Source organism: Acomys minous (assembly GCF_964271855.1).
Source record: "Acomys minous genome assembly, chromosome: 2".
Classification (NCBI taxonomy): domain Eukaryota; kingdom Metazoa; phylum Chordata; class Mammalia; order Rodentia; family Muridae; genus Acomys; species Acomys minous.
Window position 1 is genome coordinate 26,124,200 of NC_140484.1, and position 26,839 is coordinate 26,151,038.

Sequence of the window (26,839 nt, forward strand, 5' to 3'; positions counted from 1 at the left end):
TATCCTATATATTAGATGTTTACATTACAATAAAAAATGGTAGTAAAATTACAGTTATAAAGCAGCAATAGAATAATTCTGTGCTTGGGGTCCCCACACATGAGGATCTATCTGTATTAAAGGGTCCTGACATTAGAAAGGTTGAGAGCCACTGTTTTAGGACAATGGTTATTGGTCCTCCCACTGAGGAAGCTGATCTTCTTCACTGAATGTACTAGCTATCCTTTGATTTGATGGAACATTTAGTGACTCATATAAAGTTATGTCCAAAAAGAAAATCAATACCAGAAGAGCCAATGTAAGTTATATTGGGAAGACAAAGACGTTCTAGAACCTGTTGCTCATTTGACAACTATTTATCGAACAGCTGAAACCCATCAGCCCTAAGCTCTGGCTCTGCTATTTTTCAGCAGTAACCATGAGTCATTTCTCATAGTTTCAATGGAAATAACTTTTAAATGCATAAATATGTCAAGAAAAACATTCCTGATTAAACAGAAACACACGACACCAGTGGACTAATTAAGGTCTCAACTGGCATATCTTCAGCGATGGCTCAGTGTGTAAAACTGCTTGCACCAAGGCTGAGGTCCTGAGTTAAAGCCCCCATGATCCAGATAGGAGGTTGAAGAAAACCAAATCCTCAAAATTGTCCTCTTAATTAATGCCCATGTACACACATACACTAAATAAGTAAGTGGGGAAAAGTTTCTAATGTGACAACACAAATGGCCAGGAGGCCACTTGACAGGTACCCAGGGGCATCTACACTATTCATCTCATAATTTTGAGTAAAAATTATCAGCTTACATGCTCATCAATGGATTAAGAAAATGTCATGAGCCTATAAAGATTTTTTTTATTCAGCTGTAAAGAAACATGAAATTATTACAAAGAAAATGAGGCACTATGTTAAGTGAAATGAACCAGATTCAGAAAGACAAATAGCATGTTTTCTCGTGTACAGATTCTAGATTTCAGTGTGTGTGTGTGTTGCGGGGGAGAGAGGATATGAAAGTGGAAAGGGGACCTGAGAGGGTGAAAGAAGTTTATCTAGCAGGAAGGGGAAAGAGGGAACAAGAAACTGTAATACATATGTCAGGAAACAGAAAGGGAACCATTTGGGGGATGAAGGATGAAGGAGCAACAGGGAAAGTGATGGGAAGGGCGGGCCATGCAGGGAGCTAATAAGAACAGTACAATGACATGCATCAACAAATGAAGCCTAGTTTTGTGTTAAAAAACAAACAAACAACTAATTTGAGGAGGATCAGGCTTGTCTTATTTTATTTCCCAGATTTTCCTCAAAAATAGACCCAAGAAGAATCCTTACAGTAGGGGTCACAAGCAACTAAAAGTAGAAAGTGTTCACTATTACTAACAACTCTAACTTTTTACCATCCCTGTCAGCAACCAACCAGAGATACAGTTAAGACTGCTTTGTAAAAGCTGGGCGAGTGGTGGCGCAAGCCTTTAATCCCAGCACTTGGGAGGCAGAGAGGCGGGCGGAGCAATATGAATTCAAGGCCAGCCTGCTCTACAAAGAAAGTTCTAGGACAGCCAAGACTACACAAAGAAACCCTGTCTCGAAAAAAACAAACACCCCCCCCCCCACACACACACAAGAGTGCTTTCTAGTGCCAAGTGCAGCCACAGAACCTAAGGCCCCTCACTACTTCCTCCAAGCTACTACCCTTTGGAAATGGGTAAAGGACTTAGAATCTGCCTCTATAGGTTAAGTGATACATATTTTACTTAAGGAAACAAGAAAATAAAATTCTTCTTAAAGTTCCCAAGAAGCTGCTGATGCAGACATACATAACAGCTGAGGAGTACTCAGCGTGGGATTTCCACGAGCTACACACCCTGCTATTGGCGAGTGGAACAGATGACTTACATCTAGTTAATTTTCCAGGTTGATCGTGGTTCTCAACCTGCGAGTTTCCATCCCTTTGAGGGTCAAATGACCCTTTTACGGGAGTCCATAAGACCATTGGAAAGCAGATAATTGCATTATGATTCATAACAGAAGCAAAGTTACAGTTTTGAAGTAGCATACTTCATACAGCATACAGTTATGAAGTCTGGGGTCACCACAACCTGAGGGAATTGTATCAGGAAAGTTGGGAACCATTGCTCTAACGGGATCAGCCTACTGCTCAGACATGAACACGTTTAAAATGAACACCGATATTTACAATAGATCCAAAAAAAAAAATGCCCAGCAGAGTTACAGGGTACAGTTGTAAAGTTCAATTTACCATCCGCCAGGAATAAAAAAAAAAAAATTGCCCATTGAAACAAGTCTGAAAACAAATACTAATGTAAAAATTGAAACCGGAAGTCAAACATTCAAGTGTTGGTTTTTGTCTGCTCTCACAAATCAATGTTGACCTTGACAGAAGCTCAGATTAACCTTATTTCTGGAAACATTTTTAAAACTCAAGACTTCTTAATTTTCAGTGACTAGCAGGAGGCAGGAGGTCTGGAAAGCAGAGTGCTCGCTAGGGCTCACTCATTTCGGGAAGGCAGGCCGGCCCCTCCCCCTCACACCTACCTAGGCATTTCCTTCCCCAATCCTCTAAATAGGATTCTGTTTCTTGATTTACTGTTTCATTGTGAATTTTTCTTTTAAACTTCAATTAAGCACAGCACTTTGGGCACTAGACTCTCATCAGTGTGGAGAGTTCTGGAAAATTATGTTTTAATAGCACTGCGCCTTTTTGTGCCTTTCCCTTGAGGCTTTTAGCGAACACTCAAGTCCTTCCAGTAAGAGAATATGTCTCACGGGGCTAAATGGCATCAATGCAACATCTAGAAAGCCCTCTCAATGCAACATCTAGAAAGCCCTCTCCTCCCCCCACCCTCCAGTATGAAGGTGTTTTACTAGTTCTCGCCCCTCCCTCCTTGACATCCGGTGCAGCAACGTGAAACCCCACGCAAAACCAGTGAGGTGGGCTCTCAGAAGCCTGACATCATCTGCAAGGATGCACCCCAAGTCTGAACCAGAAAAGCACGCGCAGCCGGGTCCAGGTCGCCAGCTGGAGGGCCCAGAGGCCAGGAAGCACAGTCCCTCACTTCCCCAGCCAAAAGAAACTAACCCTAGGGCGGAGAGGGGCGCGTGGGGCGGGGACCGCAGGGCTACAAGGAAGCTAGCAGTCATCTCCACGCACCTCCCGGCCAACAGGCACACGTGTGCGGCCACTTACCAGCAGTCGTGCGTGTCGGGAGCTCGCGTGGGATGGCGACTGCAGCTGGCCCAGCGCGGGCCGCGTGGCTCGGGCATCCGTGTAGCCGCTGCAACCCGGGCGGCGGTGGCTGCTTCTCAGGGCACCGGCGCTTGGTGACGGTGGCACCAGGCTGGGAGGTGCCCGCGGGCTGGTCCGTGCCGCCTCTGGGTTCTCTTTGCTCGTGGTTGGACGAGCTCCGATGCCTTTCGTAGCTTGGGCTCGCTCTTGTTGCTGGCGGGACAGCCCCAGCACCTTTGCAAACCCACGCACTGGCTAGTGGCCTCTGAATCTGTGATGACACTCTCTCCCGCAGCAACGCAGGGAACAAAACTGTCACTGCGATGGTCCGGGCCTCCCTTGCCCCAGCCTCTGGTTGCAGCCTCCGCCTCTGCCTCCGCCCCCTCCTCCGTAGCCACAGCCTCCCACGTGCTGCAGCAAAACCTCTAGGGTGGCGGGGTCCCTGCGGATGGCCTAGGGCCGGAGTGAAATGGTTGCCTGTGATTTAAACCCCAGACAACCTGCATACTCGCTGCCCAAGGTTGTACCACCTGGACCGCACTGTGAACCATCAACTTCTGGAAGCTGAGGAATGGCTGGGCTACTCCAAAACTGGCACACAAGCCATGATGAAGGCGGATTTGCCGGTGTCATGGCTTCGGATATAGGGTTACAGCTTATGTAGGAATCCCATTTTGAGATTTGTCTGTGACTAAGTACTCCCGCTGTGAAATACTCTCCCTCTCCCCACCTTCTTGAGCTAGGAAAACACAAACCGGATAGCTCTTCGTTGTTACTATATTGTTGCCATCAGAACATGTCTTCACTGTGGCCTTCCATCTGTGCCCGCATCACAGTGAGCGTAGCCTTACATACTTACTGCAGCCCCATGTATAAAAGCTGCGCCTTACACATTTTCCGTGAATAAGACATAGACAAAAATATTTATCTATGATTTTTACTCAGGGCAAAGTACTAGAAAACGCACTTTAAATCAGAGAGTGTGGGAGGAAGAGGGGGCAGGAAGGAAGGAGTCTGGAGAATCCACGTCTGTGCTGGTTAGTTTTATGGAAACTTGACACAAGGTAGAGCCACCTGCGAAGAGAGGACCTAATTTGAGAAAATGCCTCCACAAGGCAGGGCTGTAGGCAAGCCTGCGGAGCATTTTCTTAACTACTGATTGATGTGAGAGGGCCCAGCACGGGGTGCTTGGTGCTATCATCCACCCCACCCCACCCCACCCCCAGGCAGGTGGTCCCAGGTGCTATAAGAAAGGCAACTAAGCAAACTCTGCTTAGTGGGGAGCAAGCCACTAAGCAGCACCTTTCCATGGGTTCTACATCAGTCTCTGCCTCTGGATTCCTAGCCTACTTAAAACCTGCCGTGACATCCTTCAAGAATGGACTGTGTTGGGGAAGTGAAATTGACCCACTCTTCCCTAAATTCACATTTGGTCATACTGCTTTATCACAGTGATAGAAATCTAACTGAGACTATCTCAGAAGCTGCTTCTTTGAGGGGGCAGAGACCCCACCAACTCGACAGGACTTCAGGAACTCGGCTGCCTCTGATGAGACTGAGGGTCTTTTTGTTCAGCTTAGGTGGGAACCCAGCTCCAAGTGGGAGAGAAAGCCACAGGTGGAGTGAAGCGCACTGGCTGTCTTTGGTTGGCTTTTCCTTCGGAAACCAAACCTGCAACCCTGGCTCTGTCATCTTCTGAGCTGTTTGACTCACCCTTGGCCCCTTCTAAGGTGGCACCACCCTACTGTGATCTTAAAAAATAAGCTTCCACTGCCAAAGGCAGTCGGTAGCCTTGATTTTCAAGAAGCAATGGTGTTCGGGGTTTTTTGGTTTTGTTTTGTTTTGTTTTGTTTTGTTGTTGTTCCAAATACCAAAACCAGAAAATGCCACAAAATATTCAAAAATTTAAATTTTGTTTATCTGCTGTGGGAGGGATCAAACCCAGAGCTTCAAGAGTGCTAAGGATGAGTTCTACTCTTGAGCAACATCCTTAGCACCTCAAAATTCAGAGTTTTAATGTTTATCAAGACACATTTTAAGACTCTCTACCCACTATAACTGAGTAGCAGTTAGCTCCTTGAGAGTCTTCCGTTTTCCACAGTTGCAGGGTCGTCCGTCACTCCTGTGGGTGCATGCACTTCAGTGTCATTTGACGGGTTGGTAGACATTTGAGTCTGGTGTTCTAGATGGGATAATCTCCTTGTTTGCTAGAAAAATCTACATTCCAGTGATAGTAGTGAAAAATAATCACACTATAATTGCATATATATGCTTATAGTAGTGACAGGTCATGGATGGGTGTTTCTATGTATCGTTCAAAGTCCCTCTTAAAAGGAGAGCAGGGTGATGCATGCCTGTAGCTCCAACTAATTGGAGGTTGAGGTGGGAGAACTGACTAGACTTAAGTGTTTTTGGTCAGCATAGCCAGCACATAAAGACCCTGGCTCAAAACAAAAATACCATTTGGAGCAAGATGACTCAGAGGGTAAAGATGCCTGCTGCTGGGCCTGACTACCTGAGTTTGTTCTCTCCCACATGCTAGAAGGAAAGAACTAACTCCTGGAAGCTTTCCTCTCGTGTCTACTTGCAGATTATGCACGCACGCACATACACACACACGCGCGCGCGCACACACACACACACACACACACACACAGGCAGGCAGGCCACTATCATATGACTTAAGTTCGGCCAATCAGAGGTTCCTATCCAGCCTTGACTCTAGATTTCATTGTTAAAGAAGGTTAGACATAGTTCCATGACTTACGAAGGGGCTCTTGTGTCTAGGGACAGTAGCTTCAGAGATGACAATGGCGCTGTCCTACACAGGCAGTGCCAATGATGTCTAAATGGGGTAGTGGAATAGTAAAGCACATTCTGATTCCAACTGGCAGCTTCCCACCTGTTTGATATGCAGCTTGGTGACCTTCCAGTGCCTTTCCAATTAAGCTGGTGAAAATGGCTTCAGTGTTTGCCACAATTAACTTGGGGGTGACTTAAGTACTTTGTGAAGAGGAGCTGCAAGAGTCTAGAATTTTTCATCTTAGATCTCAAATTTTAATCTACGGTATCATTTACTTTCAGTTATAAAAAGTTAGTCTCAAGATTAACTAAAATCCACAAATCTAGGAAGACGGTTGAGAAGAAAGGGAAGAAAGAAAGGGAGTTGGGGGAAAAGAGGGAAAGAGAGGTCTTCAGACCCATAATCCCAGCTGCTGGGGAATCTGGAGTGGCTGAGTTCTAGCTGAAGGCGAGGCTGGCCTACAGAGTAAGTTGTTTCAAATAAATGATAAAAAGAGGCCTTGCAGGGTGAAGCTTAGCAGCAAAACCGTTGTTTAAAATGGATGGGTATATTCAGTCTAGGATTCAACCTCTAGTACTACATACATAGTTTTGCAGTTAGGCTTACGTTGTTTTATTTATGATTTAAGAAAATGTTTTATGGTCTAGAAAGATGTTCTTAAGTTGATAAATACAAGACATGACAGAGAATAATTTAGGTACAAAACTTTAGATTCACCTGGATGGGATAAATGGTATTTTCTTCGAGGTTGCCAAATAGAAATAAGCTAAACGTTTTGACTTCCCTGATTGCTTCACAACCTTTCTTACCGTATTTAGTTTATTATAAGTAAATAATTTCCATATGCAAAATAAAATACATTAATTTAAAAAAATCATGTTAGCCAAGACTGCTTCTTCACAGACAGCCATCTCTGTATTGCTGGCTAGGGTGCGATTAAATGGGCTTCCTCATCTCATGGTATCGTTTGGATTGATGGGAAAGGAATTTTTCAGTATGCTAGCGAAGACTGTAAAATGGACATGCTCCTCTCCCCTGTAACTCCATTTTTAAGAAGAAATGTCTCCAGAGGGAGTCTGAAATGAGGAGTAAGAGTTTTCCATTGTACTATGTATGACCAACTGCTGGAATCACAATGTTTATTGTGATGTTAAGGACATTGAAGCTGCTTATGATCCAGTGTTAATCAAACAAGGACAGAGTTGCTATCCATGTAATATCAAGTGTGTAAAAAAAAAAAAACCTCTAGGAGAATTTATTAAATCTACCTCCTAGATATTTGTTAGGATGGCTACTGTCTCCTTTATATGGAATTGTACTCCCAATTTTTCTATAAAGCTCATGGCTTTCTATTATTAAGGAAGGAGAATTAAATAGATAAAAAGTAAATGAAATTGGCAACCACATGCTGGTGAAATGGTGCTTGTCACAGTACCTAGTTCATACAGTTCTATATCAAATATTTGAGAAGGAACAAAAGAAATGAAGGGGGAGAGGGATAAAGGAAGAAAGAAGGAAAAACATACATTATATCAGAAAGAGCCATGAATTAAGAGATGCTACTCCCTTGTCATTTACTTTGTTGCTGGCATTCACAGAAACAGGACACTACACTCTAAATTGCTTCATTGAGCAACCGTGTATTTCAGTATTTCCCAACTGATGACATATGAGTCCCACTTGATGCGCAATACAGCCAGAAGCAGATTTTTCCTGTCCCACAACATCAACGATGAGCTGTCCTGAGATGTGGAACAGCCTCTGGGTGTGGGGACTCAAAACCAAAGGGTCCTTTCTTGCCTCTGGTTATAACACAGAGATCTGGAAGCCAAGACCTTGGAGTGATCTCTAGTTTCCTTGTTTGTTGGGATCTTATTTCTTGGACCTGGCAGTAGAAAGTGTGCAGGGCTGAATTTGCGTTAGCCTGGATGCTAAGCTGGTTATGTACTACTCCAGCAACTTGAGGTATGTACATAAAGTGGTGGTCTCTTGGCTCAGCACTGCTCATGGCTCCAGACTGGCTGGCTGGCCTTGAACTTGGTTGCAGATTTAGAATTTTCTCGTTCTGACTTATGTTTAACGTCAAATCTCAGGAGAGAGACAAGCACCAACACACCCAACTGACTCTACTTGATAACATTGTGTGCTTGGAAGCAAGGAGACTCTTCTAGAAAACATGTGTTCTTACAGTTCTGTTTTGCAGTCATTTAGACGGGGTGGGGTCTGGGGAGCTCATGAAACCCTTTCTGTCAACAAGCTCAAAAGGATTTTTCGGGAGAACACAAAGCCATGAATTGACAGTTCCACTCTGGTCCTTTCATGAGTTTGCAGTAGAGAGTTCTAGATTTGTGTGTGTGTGTGTGTGTGGTGGTGACCTATCCTGAATGCAGACACAGATGGAAAAATCCAGCCATCTCTCAAGCTGGGCAGGAAGAGACAGGGAACAGGGCTGGGAGTTTAGCTTCTTGGTAATTTGCAGCTTAGCCCCTGTAAGGGCTCGAATTTGTCACAACCTTGTCATTGTAAAGAAAAATAAGGTCTAAGGAAATTTTGAAATTAAAAACTTTGGGAGCCACTGATCTGTGCTAAAAATAATGACTTTCAATTTTCAGTTATAGCTATGGTAGTTTCTACACAGGAAGAACTTTTCTGAGGAGCAGAAACTTGGGGCGCTTTTGACATTTCTCCACACGTGAGTTTTACTTGGGTGTTTTTCTCCTACTACTTTAAACTCAGACAATGTCAACTGTGAGATCCCCCTGTTGCCACTTACAAACTGTCCTGGATCACACTCCTGGGAACTCAGATTTTCCTATTTGCAAATCAAGAACTGTAGCTCAAAGAGGTTGGAAACTAAATTGGATGCTATTCAAATTAAAACTTACTCTAGGTAAAAGAAACTTATTCTGGGACACATTTCAATATGTAGGCAGGCCCTTGGTGGAGAACGAAAATTCTTTCTGCAGCTAATATTCCCTCGACCTCTTGGATTTTGGTACATATGATATTACCATAGTAATAGTGTTTGAATTGTCATTTTTTTTAAACAAGAAGCTCTTCTGGTAGATTGTGCAAGAATGTGTGAGGAAGATAGAAAAAGTTAATCAGAGGAGAGATTTCTTCATCATCATCCTTTAGCTGTTGGTCTCTGCTGAGGCTACGCCAATGTAATCAGTGAGCTTTATAGCCATAGAGCATCACTAAACACATAAAGCAATGTAACAGAACATGAGCAAATCAATACGTCTCAGCTATTCAACAGATTTGAACAACTTTTGAATGATAACATGTTAGACATAAAAGGTGGCATTGTGTTGGTTGAATTTAAAATTTGCTAGCAGAAGTTACCGCAGTGAAAAGTGCGATCACAAAACAAAGTCTATGCTGGGGCGATGGTTCAGTGTTTAAAAGGGCTCACTGTGTGAGCATGGAGGCCTGAGTCAGGACCTCCAGCATCTGTGTAAAAGGCCAGGCATGGCTGGGGTCACCTGCACCTCAGAACTGAGAGGGGACTGAACTGAAAACAGGAGGATTGCTGAGGCTTGTAGGCCATACCTTAGTGGAAAAATAAAAATAAAAATAGTGAACCTTAGCTTCAGTGAGAGACTCTGCATTAGAACAATAGAGGACACCTTGCATCCTCCCCCTCTTGACCCTGCACAAGCATGCTAGCATGACCTACCTGGGAGAGTGGTGTGATTTAAAGTGGAGACTTAAGAAAGCCAGTCATTCAGCATTAGGAAATTAGGGTGGGTAGAAATTAACAGCTATAGTAAATATTATACTGACTTGTATCTGGGTTTTATTTTTACCCATTTGTGGGTATGGGGTGTGTGTATGTATGTGTATAGTATACTGTATGTGTGTGCATCTGTCATGCGTGCATGAGTGTGTGTGTTTGTGTGTGTGTGTGTGTTTCCATGTGAGCATGAATGCTGGTGCACGCAGATGTATTGCAGGAGGACAAATTGATGTCTGGCATCCTCTACTATTGATCTGTTGATCCCCACCATATCATTTGAGACAGGATCTCTCACTGATGCCAGAGTTCACCAACTGGCTAGAACAGTTGGCCAACAAGCTTTGAGGAGCCAACTGACTCCCCATCCAGCAGAGGAATTCCAGAGTGCGTAACCATGCCTGGCTGTATGTGAGTGCCAGGGATCCAAACTCAGATCTTCAATGCCTGTGCAGCCTGTCCTTGCCTACTGAGCTGTGTGTCTCCCAGCTCTTGGCTCTCCTTTTCTCTCTTCTCTTCTCTTCTCTTCTCTTCTCTTCTCTTCTCTTCTCTTCTCTTCCCCTCTCCTTTCCTCTCCCCTCCCCTCCTCTCCCCTCCTCTCTGTTTCCTCCCCCTCTTTTTCTCTGACAGGGTCCCAAAGATCTCCACCTGGGATAGAGCTGGGGTTGACCTTGAACCCTGGATCCTTCTACTTATGCCTCCTTAGCACCAGGATTCGAGGCCAGTGCCATCACATCCGGTTTTACGTGTTGCTAAAAAATCAAACCTAGAGCATTGCACAAGCTAAGGAAGCAGGCTACCAAGTGAACTACATTCTGAGGCCCTGGCTCTTTTCTAAGAGCCCCTAAACCTGACCTTGTCCTTGAGTGACCAGAAACACGAGGCACTTGGTAAGGTTCAAGCCTTGATGTCTCAGTCTGCCCTACTCTCCATCCTTCGGGATCTGACCCACTATCTGGGCTCTATCTGCTAACACCAGGAGGATACCCTCCTAAGTCTGTACCATGAAGTAAATTTCTCAGGAGTTGCCCGTGTTTCTCCTATGTTTATCCCAAACACGCCATCATTTTAACTTTGTCACTTTGATTTTTATTCTTTCCATTTCCAGCACCTGACAACACTTCAGCCCTTGCAGTCAAGGCTCAAGTTCTCCTGGGTGTCCTCTGACGGAGTGCTAGATGCTATATAGATATAATTTCAGTTATTCTTTATAACAGCCACATTGGACTTACTCATAAAGAAACTGAAACTTAGATGCCAGTCATTTAGTCAATACACCTGTATAAATTCTGGGTTTTTTTTTGCAACTTAGAGAGTGAAAGGCTTCATGAAGTCTGGTGTGACGAGAGCCGGGATCTAATTTAGGGCTAGTTTTAAAGACTAGAAGTCCCCTTGCATCTCAGGGTTCCATTCTAAAAGCACAGACTCTGGTACCTAATAGCTTTATAAAGCGGTTTGACTGTTATGTCAAAATGTGGCAGCCAACCCTGAAATAATCCTGCCATTCCCCCAAAGGACCTAAAATGTTGTTTAGTGTTTGGAGCAGCAAAGTCCCAGGTGGTCTGGATGTGATTAAGAATCAACTGTTTTGGAGGAGGATTTGGGCCTTTTTCTTTGACTGTGTGTCTCCTTGAAGCTAGAACATTTAAGGGCTTTATGATATTTTGGGCTATTTTTGTAGGAAATTGCCAGAATAGGACTACAGATATAACCAGGTCATCCACACACTGAAAAACAGCCCTGTATTCTAGGGAGAGTTCTCAAGCTTGTCTTGAAAGCATCTTTGTGAGTGAGTGGTGTGTGTGTGTGTGTGTGTGTGTGTGTGTGTGTGTGTGTGTGTGTGTGGTGTATGAGTATGTGTGTGTGTAGTGTGTTTGTGATATGTGAGTGTGTGTGGTATGAGTGTGCGTATGTAGTATTGTGTAGTGAGTGTGTGTATATGTGTGTGTGGTGTGTTAGTGTGTGTATATGTACCTATAATGTGTGTATGGTGTATGAGTGTGTGTGTATGTGTGTGTGTGTGTGTGTGTGTGTGTGTGTGTATAGATTGAGGTCAGATGACAGTGAGTGTGAGCTCTCACCTTCCAATGTGTCTGAAGCAGGGCCTGCTGTTCTCTGCTGCATTACTCTAAACTGGCTGGCCTGGGAGCTTCCTGGATTCTCTCATCTCCACTTTCCATGTTAACATGGGGTATTGAGCATCAGCATCAGGCTTTAGCACAGGTTCAGGGGCTCTAAGGTGGTACCTATGCTTGCCTGGGAAGCATGTTTCCCCTGCAGTCATCTCTCCATCCCTTGGCCATGCCTTTTGATGACAATGTCATCTTGACCCAGCAGGACTATGCTGTTTCCTAGTAGAAACTCCCATACTCTTTTCTCAAGGAGCCGGAAAGCATCAGGGCACATTAACAACTTGTTTGTCTTTAAACAACTGGCCTGGCCTTCACTACCACCATGACACAGAAATCATAGTTTGTATTTTAGTTTAGGCATGGTTTAACTCAAAACTGCTTCCAGAGGATCCAGGTTTAATTTCCAGATCTCACATTGTGGTTCGCAACCCATCTGTTACTCCAGTCTCGGTAATCTGACACCCTCCTTGGGCACCATGCATGCAGATGATGCAGATGACGTATCGACTAAAACACCCACATACATGAGAGGAAGGAAAGAAGGAAGGAAGGAAGGAAGGAAGGAAGGAAAGAAGGAAGGAAGACAGGGTCTCCTGCATCCTAGACAGTCTGTGTATTCACTTTGAAACCTAGGATGACCTTGAGCTTTTGATTTTCCTTCCTCTACCCACCCCCAAATGCTAAGATCTTAAGCATTAACCGCCATGCCTAGTTTATCTGTTACTTCAAATGGACTCCCAAGGTTTTGTGTGTACAGAACAAGCAGGCTGTCAGTTGAGCTATGTTCGCAACCCAGCAAAGGTATTTGAAAAAGAAAAAGCTATATGCTACATGGTGAAAAATAGACAATATATAAATGAAGGGCTAGATGTACTGGCATGATTCTGTAATCCCAGCACTCTGAGGCAGAAGCAGGTAGGTCGAGTTCAAGGCCAGCTGCCTGAACTTTATATCTACAATCTGTCTCTCCCGTTCTCCCAAAGATATATAAGTGAAATACACGTTCTAAATATAAAACAAGAAATCAAGTGATCAGGAAATGGCACATAGATATAGACAATAATTCTTATGATTAAGTGTTCCTGTATCGTTCAGTTAAAATAATAAATATTGAGGCTGGAGAGATGTTTCTGTGGCTAAGAGCTCTTACTACTCTTGCAGAGGACCTGAGTTTAATTCTTTGCACCCACTTTAGGTGGATCTCAACCATCTATACCTCCAGCTCCAGGGGAGCCAACATCCTTTTCTGTCCTCCAAAGGCACTGCACTCACCTGCACATTTTCTTACACAGACACAGACACATACACATAAAATAACTTTTTAATAAACAAACAACTACTATTCATTTGCTTAAAACACAATCTTACAAAAGGCATGGTTTACAGAGAAACAGTAAGTACTATAGCTGACAGCATGTGGGCGCCCTGCTTTCATCCAGTTTTTAAGAGATTTATTGACTTTATTTTGTGGTTTCCCACATGTATGTAGTGTGCTCCACATGTGGACTTGGTGCCTGAAGAAACCGGAGAGGGCTGGAATAACGTGGTTGTGAGTCACCATATGAGTTCTGGGCACCAACCTGGGTCCTCTGCAAAATCAACAAGTGCTCTAAGCCACTGAACCATCTCTTTTCTGTCCCTTCTTTCCTTTTTAATTGAGCAGCAAACCAGATGACGATGGTAGGACTCCTTATTCCAATAGCTGAGGGGGGCTGCAGTGTAGCATTTAATTAATGTGCAATACAGAAATGGTAAGATAACACAGCCCATCATAGAGTTGTCAGCGTACAGGATATCAAAGTCACCTTGGAAAATTATAAGAAAGACCTACTGTAAGGACATTGTGAAACATTTTTAGAGATGAAAACCAATATTAAATATTAGGCCAATATTAACTTCAAGCATAACATTTTTTGGATTTCAGTAATTCTCTACAGAGCAAGGGTGTGTGTGTGCTTGTTCCTTCTCTGTAACACAGCCACCTCATGTCCACAGGTAACTGTCCAATTACTGTACATTCTTGAACAAACCAATGAACAAAGATTATCTTTCATGAAGCAAGAAATGGTGCTCTGGGAGGCGTTGCTGGTACAGAGAAACAACACTCAATCAACAACCAACAAATGGTCAGACTCTTTGATCTCTGCTGGAAACTGAGTTTCTTTATTTAGATTATGACAGACTCTCCTCAAGGTTCTAGAAACCCGAATTCCAGGGATCTAATGCCTTCAGAAACTGTTCACAAGGCATTTTACTCCAAGTCCAGACTCTGATTCATATACTCACTTTCTACTTCTTTTGTTTGTTTGTTTGTTTGTTTGTGTTTGCTTTGTTTTTTCCAGACAGGGCTTCTCTGTGTAGCCTTGGCTGGCCTGGACACTCTTCATAGACCAGGCTGGCCTCAAACTCACAGGGGTCTGCCTCTTCCAGTGCTGGGATTAAAAGTGTGCACCACCACCTCTGGCTGCACTTCCTAGTTCTTAAAACTGAAGGCGGCAGATAACGTGCACCTGGCTTTAATAAATTGCAGGGCAGCTGACCTTCCTGCTGCCTAAGAGGCTAAATGAGCCAAGCAAAACAAAAGACAGGAAGTGGTGTTGAATTGGCATTTCCAAGGAAAGTGTCACCACTTCTTTAGAGCATTAGTCAAGATAGATAGCCTAGCCGGGAGGGAAAGAGGTCCTGGATGGAGCTCTCAAAGTCCCTACCTGGGATCGGGATCCAGAACTGGTTTGGGGCAGATACTAACTGCAGCATCATGAGGCTGAGTCACTCCAACTAATGCCTTCACCATTGAGCCCTGCCTTTGGAAACAATTTTTTGTTGCCGTTTTTCCATTTCTGTCCTTCGTTCAATCTGGAGCACTTTTTGCCTTTGTTCTAAGATTTTTTTCCCCCCAAATACGTTTGCATAGACATTGAAGGTAGAGAGATTATTTTTCTCCAGAGCAGAGGTGTGTGTGCCTGTTCTTTCTCTGGAACACAGACACCTCAGATCCGGACGTATCTAGAAGCCCATCCACAGCTCTCCCATCAGAGCCTTGGTCGTGATGGGGAATAGGTACACAAACAAGCTCAGATTCACAGACGGCATATGGTTTTGGCCCACAACTGTTATTATGTCATGTACCAGTTTTTCTACAGCTGGCTTACTCACCAGCCTACAGCCAATATAACAAGCAAACAAACAAATAAACAAACAAAAACAAACTTTAGGCCTTTCACATTTCTTAGAATTCTTGGCTAAATTTTTGCCTACTGCTTTTAGAACCTGGAAATAGTCACTGGAAAGAAAAGGCCACGGCTTCTACTCAGGACCTGTGTCAGAGGAGGAAAGGAATTTGAGAAATCTTTCCCCTTTTTTTGTTGTTTTGCTCTGATTATTAATTTTTATTCTTTGACAGTTTGAGAGTGAGAAAGCCTCCAAACACATATGTTTCAGGATTGCAGCCCAAACAATAGGAAAAATGTCTACTATATTAGTAATCATTTTATATTTCTAAAATGGATACCGTGAATTTTAAGGACACTGTCAAAGAGATCTATAATTTCCCTCAGGGACAGGCTTTCAATTCCAGGCTCTTAGCAGAGCTGTTTGCTCCACTTGGAAGTTATTCTTAGTATTAATTATTCTTCTGTTTGTTTGTTTGTTTGTTTGTTTTTCACCTGAGAGGGATCCCGGTTTTTCCTGTTATGTTTCTCAAATGATCTGGATGCAACAATGCCACATATATGACTCAGGGTTGAGGGGAAACACAGTCCTAGGTGCCAAGCCGTTGCATAACCTTACGTGGAAACAGTCATCTCCACCGGGAGAAGCAAGAGAAGAAGAAAGACAAGTTGCCGGTGGGAATTCTGTGAGAGAACAGTCAGTGAAAGGGAGTGGAAAGAGGAGTAAACAGCACTCAGGCAAGTGGCTTTCAGAAAACATTTGTGAACCAATGGCATGTTTAAATCTCTTTGTCCTGAAAGAGGGGAGGGGGTGCAGGGAGGGAGGAAAGAGAGGGTATTTGTAATATAAAGATATTGTAATAAAAAAAAATATATGGATTATATGTTCAATTAATTATCCTAAAGTGAATAAACGTGCTGGAAGACGTAATCCAGATTAAGACATAGGCTATTTCCAACATCCAAGAAATTCCTCGAGTTACTTCTGAGGCATTTTTTTTTTAGTTTTGAAAGGTGATTTGTGGATTCATTTCTCAAAGCCCAACGTTGTTAGTTTGCCACTTTCAAATTGTGTAAAATTTTTAAAGTGGGAAATAAGGGGTATAGCCCCACGGCTGCCAGCTTGCCTAGCATGCACAAGGCCCTGGATTTGATTGTTAGTACTAAAAAATTAATTTATACATGTAGGATTATAAGCCTAGATCACCTTGTGTCCAGCTTCTTTGCTTTATACCTTGTTTGCGCACTGTATCTATATTTTTTTTTCTGTAGCTAAAATAGATTTTTCAATCTCACTGCTCGGCAGTGTTCAACTTTATCACCATCTTAAATATTATCTGTTTACTCTGCAACTGGGGGAAGTCTGGTTGGTTCTAGTATTTGTCTACAGCAAATAGCACCACCTGAATATTTCTGGACATCATAGTGGAAACGCTTGTGCTAGAGGTAGACCTAAGATTTGAAGGGTATGTTTCTAAGTAATTTTGCAGCATAATTACATGTCTTTACTGCCATTTATATAGGGAAGAACTCTGAGGGGGATCAGACTTCTGATGATGCTTGAAATTTTCTGTGTTGCCTCACCAGCTCCCTCATGTAGATAGCTTAGCTGGAGGGTAGGAAGCTGCCCGATGTCCTACTGGCAGGTAAGTGGCCTCTTAATCTTTCAGCTGGTTCTTCCTCCCCTCCCTCACTTCTACAGCACCATATAGTTTTCTTATTGTTCAAACTTGACTGTGGCCCTTTAATGGTTAGAATTATGAACCGAGGGCCAAAGTTAGATTAGATTCAAGCCGCACCCAAAAGTTCATGGGTAATGCTACTTAAAATTTATCCAAAAAATGGATTTGTACATTTCTAATTACTTACATTTTCTTAGACTTAGGATAGTGTAAAAAAAGAATGTTTTATTATCTTCTCAGAGGTATAGAATGAGACTATCTAGAGATGAATAAGGAGACTTTTGTTACCAATTTTTCTATTTAATATCTTAAACAAAAATGCAAGAATTTCATTCTATACATTTCATATTTTATTGAAATATTGATTTTGAAAATTTTGTATAAAATATATCCAAAATGTTTAAATTTATACATATACATATATTCTATGATATATTTAAGTTTATATTTATTTATCACATTCCTTACATGTTTATTTTAAACTTAACAAATCAAACTAATGTGACCAAGTTCCTTGGCAATGGGCATCATTCTCTGAGCCTGGAGCATGTGCTAGGGTTATAACATTGTAAAGTGGAATGTTCTATGTAGCCCCTACACAGATTAATGAGAATGTTCCAAGAGCAAAAACCCTAAAAGGCTCTTAGGCCACAGGTGAATGGATATTGAAAAGAAGTAAGATCCAGTCAAAGGAAAATCCAAATGTTTCCTGGGCTTTGTGGATCTCTCGTGTGCCTATTAAAACATATTATTGACACTCGTACAAAGAAGCTATATGGCCCATCATTTAATATCCTGGACCCTACAGCTCCAAACTCAAGGGATTAGAGTTAGAGCTAGGAGTTGTCAGAAGCATCCAAGGATAGAGTTATCCCACCCAAGACAAGCCCTGTCTCCCTGAAGGCAGGGCTAGCCTATTCCCGATTCCAGAGAGTTTGTTTGATCTTACTGGTTTTTCTGTGTTTCCAGGACTTCTGGGAAGACATTGAAAATATGTCAAAGTCATATTCTTATGCACTGGAAGTCGGAGCATCCAGAGGAAAGTTCTCTGTCAGGGAATTTTTGGTCCCTCGATGTTTAATGGTCTTGCCTTGGCAGGTAAATATCAAGTTGACTGGTTCCTAATGTGCTATGGGATGGGGCTTGTTTGAAAGTCAATCACATATTTACACCCAGAGCAGCACACAGGCATGGGGATCAGAGGAACTGATGGCAGCTGCTGTCGTAGACAGTTTCTTATGTACTTCAAAGACACTTTAAGTTGATAACTCATTGATGCATTGTTTTTGTTTAGTTTTTGGGAGACAAAGTCTTTTACTATGGTGGTCCTGGCTGGCCTTGAACTCACCATCTTCTTGTCTTAGCTTTCTGGGTGCTGGGATGGCTGGCATAAACCACCAGGCTCAGCAGCTCATTTAATTCTATGACTAGTCTACTTTTCAGGTGAAAACACTGATGCTTAAGCCAGGCAGAACGAGTAGTGGTGGTGCTCACCCATGATGGCAGTACTCACCCATGATAGTGGTGCTCACTGATGATCCCAGTGCTCACCCACGATATGATGGCAGTGTTCAAGATGTGGAAAATTGGCCATTAAGGACTCAAGCAGCACTCAGAGAGCTGGAGAACTCAGGTGTCCTTAGTGCGACTGGGTTTAAGCTTTTAAAGTGCCAGATGGTAGTTGGCTCTATTAGGCTCCTCCTCCTCCTTCTTTCTTCTTCTTCTTCTTCTTCTTCTTCTTCTTCTTCTTCTTCTTCTTCTTCTTCTTCTTCTTCTTCTTCTTCTTCTTCTCTCTCTCTCTCTCTCTCCCTCCCCCTCCCCCCTCCCTCCCTCTCTCTCTCTCTCTCTCTCTCTCTCTCTCTCTCTCTCTCTCTCTCTCTCTCTCTCTCTCTCTCTCTCTCTCTCTCTCTCTCTCTCTCAAGAAGGCTGCTACATCAGGGGCTGGAGAGATGTCTCAATGGTTAAGAGCACTGTCTTGTCTTCCAGAGGTCCTGAGTTCAATTTCCAACAACCACATCGTGACTCACAACCATCTATGATGAGCTCTAGTGCCCTCTTCTGGCCTACAGGTGTAAACACAGATAAAGCACTCATCTATATAAAATAAATAAATCTTAAAAAAAAAAGAAGAAGAAGAAGAAGAAGAAGGCTGTGTCAGGGGGATTCTCAAGTTCAAAACCAGCCTGAGATATACCAGAAAGTCCTGTCTCAAAAGGCAGAAAGCAAAGTGACAGAGGACAAAAACAAGAAAAGAAGGAGTACACTCAGAGATCTTACCTGAAAAGAGCAAATTTGTAAGGACAAAGCCAAGAAGATTACCACTCCATCAGCAGACTCTTATTTTTAGTTATGCTGTAACATTTCTGGGTTTTGTTTGTAATGTTTGGTCTGGACATGATTGTGATGTCAGTTTAAACAGGTGTAAGATCGTGGGCCTATCAGTTCAACCATGAAGACAGGAAAGTTGAGGTAGGTTGAAATTCACACAGAAAACTAGATCAGGAAATTAAAATCCAGCAACCCAAACCCTTCATAAAAACTGAGCTAAGAGCCAGATGCTTTGGCACATGCCTTTAATCCCAGCACTCAGGGAGGCAGAGACAGGTGGATCTCTGTGAGTTCGAGGCTAGCCTGGTCTACAAAGCTAGTCCAGGACAGCCAAGATTACACAGATAAGCCCTGTCTTGGAAAACCAAAAAACCAAAAAGCCAAACAAAACAAAACAAAACAAAACAACAACAACAACAACAAAACAAACAAAAAAAGAAAAAAGAAAAGAAAGAAGGGGAAAAAAAAAGAACAAAATAAAACAAAACTGAACTAAGGTCTCATATGGAACACAGTGGTCCCAAACCCCACTCAATCACTGTTCCATTGTTCACCTGAACACTGTTCATCACTCACAACTGTGCCTGCAGCGCTTTCCACTCTCTCATCTGAGCACAATAACTGGCCAGCTGCAGGTCCTTGAACACATGCTCTGGCCTCGGGCATTAAGCAAAGGGCACTACTATGGAATTTCCATCAGTTCTGTACAGTCAGGAGCCATGAATGGAAGCAAAGTCCTTGGGGAAAGGGCCAGGGCCACATACAGAAGATCTGCCTTCAGATTCTACTTTATCTGGCCTTCTTAGACTGCTGTCAAAAATACTGCCTCCCGCTGTTTGCATCTGTGGATATCAGGGCTTCTTTGCTCTGAGAGTGAAGCAATTTTCTCTGAGCCTTCGAAGGAAGTTTGTTAAGACACAGGATGTTAAGGTGCAGGTGAAACAGTAGGGTGTTCTAAGACAATGGTTCTCAAACTTCCGAATGCAGTGACCCCTTCATACAGTTCCTGATGTTGTGGTGACCCCAACGGTTGGAAACCTCCTCCCCTCAAGCCCAGCTTCAGTCACCCAGAGACAGCAACCACATCATCACCAGCTGCGAAAATGTGACACGTTGCCACTGTAGCCAGGAGTTGCGCGTGCTCCCTATGCTCACGGGCTACCTGCCCTTCATAAAAAGCCAGTGCCTGCACAGCCCGCTCCCTCTTTCCCTTCCACCCTCGCTCAGAGCCAACCTCTTCCCTGCCCCTCGCCCCCACATATCTCCAACATGAGGCCTGTTGCATGGTGTGACTTTGTGGTGGTCCTTGGTTCCAATCCACCTAGGTGTCCTTCCTTCTGCCATGAAACCCTAACACCAGCCATAAAAGCATTTTGTTGCTACTCAGTAGCTGTAATTTTGCTACTGTTACGAATCATAATGGAAGTTTCTAACATGCAGTATATTTAATATGCCATCCCCAAAAGGGCCCCCGACCCACAGGTTGAGAACCGACGTTCTGAGAGGAAGTGAAGCTTCCCACTTTGCGGGGGAGCGTCTTAAGCTCAGGAAATAACTCAACAACTTCAGGAAATTGTGGAAACTGATCAGATTCACTAGCCCCCCCCCCCCCCCCACTCAGGAAATTGCGTAGGATTTGGAAGCATATTTAAGCCACGAGGACTGACGGCTGAGAGAGAGGTCCAGACAAGGCGAGCTGCCTGCAAGACCCAAATCATCCAAGAGGCCTGGAAAAGACACCAGCTGAGCTGCTTGCAGGGCGTGTGGCACACTCCGCGTTTCCAGGTTTCATAAACTGTCACTCACATTTGGTGTTGCAGCTGTTTTTGAGTCATTTCTGCTCCTGGAAAAAGCCCCTCACTCATTATTCCTGAAAGAAATCCTATGCTGGCTAGTTTTTGTCAGCGGAACACAAACTAGAGTCCCCTTGGAAGAGGGACCCCCAATTGAGGAATTGTCTCCATCTGATTGGCCCGCGGGTAAGTCTGCGTGCGAGAGGTTTTCTTGATTCCTGATCGCCGTGGGAAGGGCTAGATCACTGTGGACAATATCATTCCATGGCAGATAGCCCTTCGGTTTTTACAAAAGCAAGCTGAGCAACCATAATGAACAAGGCAGTTGGTAACAATCCTCTATGGTATCTGCTTCGGTTCCTGCCTTGAATTCTTGCCCTGACTTCCCTCAGTCACCTGGGATCTGGGAGTTGTAAGATGAAATAAATCCTTTCCTCCCCCAGTTTGCTTTTGGTCATGGTGTTTGTCATAGAGTGAGAAACTGGAGTAAACACTAAACACGTTGGTTCACCGAGTTGGACTTCAGCAGTATCCATGCTGTCATCTGTGACCTATCTGCAGTGAGGACAGAAGTTTTTTTCTTGTGTCACTCAGTGTAGTGGCCCAACACAGAAGCCTTCTAAGCATTGATTTTTATCAGCGATAGCATTTGGGTGGCCGGAGTTAGTAATGCCAGTGTTGTATTATAACAGGAAAATAGCTGGTCCCATTGAATTAATTAAAAAAAAAAAAAAGTCAAGGACTAGCTGTACTTGGGTGACAGTAAAACATGATCAGGAAAGGATGAAAACGTCACAGCAGCAAGCCCACTGAGATCGAATGAACAGCATTTTCTTGTAGGTAGCCAGAGCACATAGAGGTACAGAGGAGTGCCGCACACGCAGGGCTGAGGTTGGGGCTGGGCTTTGCCTCTCGCTGACTGTTATCTGGAGAAGATAACCTTACCTCTCAGAGGCTCAGTTTCCTTATCAGGGAAAGGGGGATAATAATAGCAACAATCTAATGGGGTTATTCTAAAAAAAAGAAGAAGGAGGACTAAACGAGGCCATGTGGATTAAGTTCTCTGTTATGTCTAAACTATAAACATGCGATGTGCTGTGTTCATGGCTGAAGGTTCTGGAATGCTAAATAAATGGACGTTGTTACTTATAGCAAGGAAGGAACTCTGAGGAAGACTATTGTATAGCATGGAAAAGTTCAGCTATTGGATTTCACACATAAGGCAGTTGTGAACATGTTCATGGACAGAGGCAATAACATCCCATCCTACAGTGGTTGAAATCACAGATTCTGAAGCTGAATTTCCCAGCTTTCCTTTCTGTGTAGCCGTTTACTGTACAGCCCTGAAGAAGTTGCTTCAGGTCTCTGTAGCTCAGAGTCCTCACTGTTTAAAAAGGGTAGTTATGCCTCATATGTAGGATGGTTGGCGATGTGAGTGGTGTTAATACAAGTAAAGCTTGACTATTGTCTGGCACAATGAATATTATATATACTTAAGGACTTTATGAGCTGTCTGCTATGCATGCTGTGCGTATGTTTGTTATATGTATATTATGTATGTGTATATATACATATGTATACATACAAACATACAACATATATTTTACATGTGCATATACATTTATGCATGCACATATATGTATATAGTATGTATACATAGGTGTTATATATGTGTAATATATATAAACACAAGTAACATGCACATATATTATAAACGCACACACACATATATACACATATTATATATGTACATGTGTGTGTGTGTGTGAGAGAGAGAGATAACAGACAGCCTCAGTTTATTAGATATTAGATCAGCATATTAGATAATAGATATTATATTGGCATATTAGATTGTTTCTAATATGCTGTCTACTTTTTTCATTCTATATCTTTGACAACAGGTCTCTTACTGTTCTCATCTTCTCCAAGTAGGGTAGGCTGCTTGGCCTCCAACCCCATGAATCTGCCCAGCTGTACCTCCCCAGTGCTAGGATTACAAGTGTGTGACACAGGCCTTTGTGTTTGGTTTGGTTTGTGTTAATGCCCGGCTGGTGCTCTGGAGAGGGTCCAGGGTAGTTTCTCTGGTGTTGGATGCAGATGCCCTTTTCGTTCACTTTATCTCTTGGGTGGCCAGAGCTGATGGCTCAGGCAACCGATCAGGATTGAAAGGAGAAAAAGGAAAGGAAAGGGAAAAAGAGCCCAAGGTTTCTTCTCTAGGGACTGGCTGTACTGCGGCTGAGGAGAACTTAAACTGACCACAACTTTCCTATGGCTGAGGCTGTAAAAGCGGCTTCTGGCTGGAAACTGCACAGGGGTCATAAAGGGAGGCTCTTTGATCTGTAGATAGGCCTCTTTGTGGAGATCTCCAGTAAGTTGGTGTAAACTTAGGCTTATTAGCTGTAGAAGGCTGATGGCCCTGAGTCTGCTAACTTATTTGCGAATCTATAGAGAAATAAGAAGTAAGAGAGAGAGACAGAAAATAAGCCACTCACACACATATATTCAAGAGAAGAGGATCAGGAGAAAAGGTGAATGAAGTCAGGCGTCTTAACTTCACCTGAAGTTAAGCTGCTCAATCTTTATTCCTCTGCTCGCCTCAATTTTCTCAATTTTCTCCTCTCCACGTTTATTGTAGACTGTACTTATACTTCTGAGAAAAGGGAATTACCACATAGTCAAAAGAGTACAATTAATCACAAAAACAGATGAATTCTAAGATATAACAGGTTACATGTTTTAAAGCTAAACATTTCTTATCTATGTATCCATTACATAAGTTCATGGTGAGTTGGCAGGGCTAAGGTTAATAGGGTCTGAAACTTACAAGAGTATACAACTTATCAGTTAGGACGGACCTGACTATACGTTATCCAGCTCTTAGTTCATTATGAGCTCAGGACAATAATTTTGTCTGTCTTTCATTCTAAGAAACAGTAAATTCAGACATCTCTAGGTAACTTCATTCCATATAGGTTCACATGGAGTTTAAACAAATTTGGCTATATTTATGGTGAAATACCGGGATTCGTGGTGCCATCTGCGGTGGAGGCTTATCTGAAGCCACAAATCTGCTGGTAGGCTATCCTGGTGAGGCATCTGGAGGTCCACGAAGGTATTTATTGCAGCCATAAACTAACTTTAACTTTTAAAACTATTTGAGTCAAATCAGGAATTCCATAATCAGGGATTAATTCATCTGGATAACAAAAAGTACATCTTCAATAAGATCCTCTAGGAAGTTTGCTCAATCAGAGCTGGTCAGTACTCAGAAAATAGCAATTCACACCAATGCCAGATGTATTTACTTTTGGTTTTTTGAGATAGGGTTTCTCTGTGTAATCTTGGCTATCCTGGACTCGCTTTGTAGACTGGGCTGGCCATGAATGTAGTCCTGATTGTCCTGGACTCACTTTGTAGACCAAGCTGGCCTTAGACTCATAGTGATTCACCTGCCTCTGCCTCCCTGGATGCTGGGATTAAAGGCGTGTGCCACCATGCCCAGCTCTAATGCCAGATTTCAGAGAGATGCAGCAATGCACAATTGACAGGGTAGTCAGAGGTTGGAAGCAATTCTGGGGCACATCGCAATACAGACCTTGCAAATATTGGATCACCTCCAGAGATCTCCCATGCCTCCTGGACTTTCCCAAATCAATGGTTCCTGACAGCATGTCAGAGGCTGGAAGCAGTTTGAGGGTACATCATGGTATAAGACCTTGCAAACACCAGATCACCTCTTAGACAGCCCACATGCCTAGTGAGCTCCCTTAACAGGTTGGCTCTTGGCAGGTTTGGTTGTGATGTGAATTCAGAGACTCCAACTGAGGTCTTTGTGTTTTTGAGGCAAGCACTTTACCAACTGAGCTATTTCTCCAGCCACACAGGAAGCTTGTTCCTAACTGTCTTTCATCTTAATCCTTTTAGAATCACAGATACTTTCTATGTCTATTTAGGAAATGAAAAAGATCAGAACACATCACTTAAAACATGGCATATTTGTATGAAGAGTATTTTAAGCTAAAACCACAGATTCCGAAGGCATGGTCATGCAGAACTGTGTCGGTCTCCCTTCTTTTGTCTAAAGGAGCCAAGTTCTGAAAAACGAGTGAGCTGTGAATGCTCTTCAGAATCATTTTGCTTCCAGAGAGCAAATGGCACCTACCCCAAATCCCTGCTCCAGGGGAGCATGATTGGCAAGGAAGAGGTAGAACACATTTCACAAACATTACATCTGTTCTCTTGACCGCTCACTTGTCTTTTCAAAGAGCCGTTCATCTCTTATTAATATCTCTCCCCACTACTTAGGTTGTTTAAATTCTCCCAAGTTTTATCCATCCTCAAATTACTTGTCACTGAGATCTCGTATGTATTAGGTCTCACAGTAAATCAACTGTCGTCTTTTTCTTCCTCTGGGGAAAGAACACCACTCACAATGAGACGGCATGAGCTCAAAGAAGAAAAACATAACAGTAGTGCCTAGGAACTTTAGTAGGTCAAAAATCAATGTTCCATGACATGTTCTGACTTCACAGACCATGCGTCATAAGGGATCTTTGTGGCTTCATGCCTAGATCCAGATAACATGATAGCCTTGGCTTGAAAGCACCCCTCCAAAGCCAGCTGTTCAGAGTTGGGCAAGAAGAAGGAAGTGGATGCCGCTCACTGTTCAGTTTTGTTTGTTTTATTTGAAGAGTGTTTAGAATCTTAAACTCTGGCACATTTAAGTGCAAGTCCAAAACTATGTGTGGAGCCAGATAAACTGTGAGGACTGAACCACGTTGGGCTATCTCCTACCAGGCTTTGCTTTGAGAAAGAGACGAATAAAGATCACCACACCCTAAGGTTACCCAATCCTAGTTTCAGGTCTCTATATCCTAGCCCAGAGACCGCTTCATTACTGCTGATGTGGGTCAAGGGATTTTTATTTTCCAAACTCTGGAGCTTTTCTTAAGGATACTGCATAATGATGAGGATGGTGCTGATATTGATAAAGATAAAGGGATAAAGGCATTAAAAGTTCTTGCATCTCTCCAATGTAAGAAACATAAATATTTCCTTTTCTGTCAAACACTGAAACTTTTGCTTAAAATAAGCAATTGAAATCTGACATGTGGCAAGCATCTGCAATTCCAGTGTTTCTATGTGAGATGAAGATGGAGACAGAAGCATCACCCAGAGGCTCCAGGGCATCTCGCCTGGAGTGTGCCGCAAAGCACTGGAGGCAACAGGAGAGATCCTGGCTCAGCCACTACTCAGGGTTGTCCTCTGCCCTCCACGTGGATGGAGGGTTTGTCATGGAAGGAAACAAACTGTCTCCTCAGAGGTGTAAAAGATATGATTTATTCTGGAGCAATGTGAGGCACATATGTTCAGGTCTCCTCAAAGTATACATTTCTAATGTACAAGCACTTTCATGGTGTTTTATAGCAAGAGAACAAAGAGAATTATGAATTAAGGCTTTTAAAAAGTGCACTGGCGGAGACATCAGAGAGGCAGGAGTTACACCGAGGTGGGGTAATCTCTCTTGTAAAGTGATGACATCCTTAAATGTGAGGTAGGCATAAGTTAGTGGCCTGCTAAGTTAAGAGATTTTAAAAGGGTTTTTTAAAAATCTCTTAGTCACATGATGTTAGTGCTGACATAGAGGTGGCCGGGTGGTCATGGCTACTTAGGGGGCTAATACTAGCCCAAGGTAAAGTATAGTAGGCTCTGGACCTGCAGCATCCCAACCTCTTTTACATTACTGCAATTCTAATCAGTCAGCCAGTCTTTACAGACACAGCTCTTTTTCCAGGACTTCTTGCCCACACACCCCTCTACACACCACACCACACGTATACACTCATACCCACACACAACAAAAATACGTACATTCACACACACACACACACACACACACACACACACACACACAATTTAAAATATGCCTAAGCTATAAATGTGT

General features: G+C 43.1%; 1 protein-coding gene and 1 long non-coding RNA gene across 3 annotated transcripts in view; one reads left to right on the forward strand and one right to left on the reverse strand.

Annotated features, from left to right (window-relative positions):
• Positions 1–3,632, reverse strand: part of STAMBPL1 (STAM binding protein like 1) — a 54,160-nt gene extending 50,528 nt beyond the window's left edge. Inside the window, exon 1 of the mRNA XM_084772598.1 lies at positions 3,210–3,632. The gene's annotated coding sequence lies outside the window, so the exon portion shown is untranslated. The remainder of the gene's footprint in view (positions 1–3,209) is intronic.
• An 11,978-nt stretch (positions 3,633–15,610) lies between these two features.
• LOC311592064 lies at positions 15,611–21,324 on the forward strand. Of its 2 annotated transcripts, none has more exons than XR_014777278.1 (4): positions 15,611–15,865; positions 16,680–16,738; positions 17,744–17,872; positions 18,697–21,324. It is a non-coding gene; the product is annotated as an uncharacterized lncRNA (long non-coding RNA). The 2 variants fall into 2 exon arrangements; XR_014777279.1 differs by having other exon boundaries at positions 15,611–15,830.
• Positions 21,325–26,839: the final 5,515 nt, after the last annotated feature.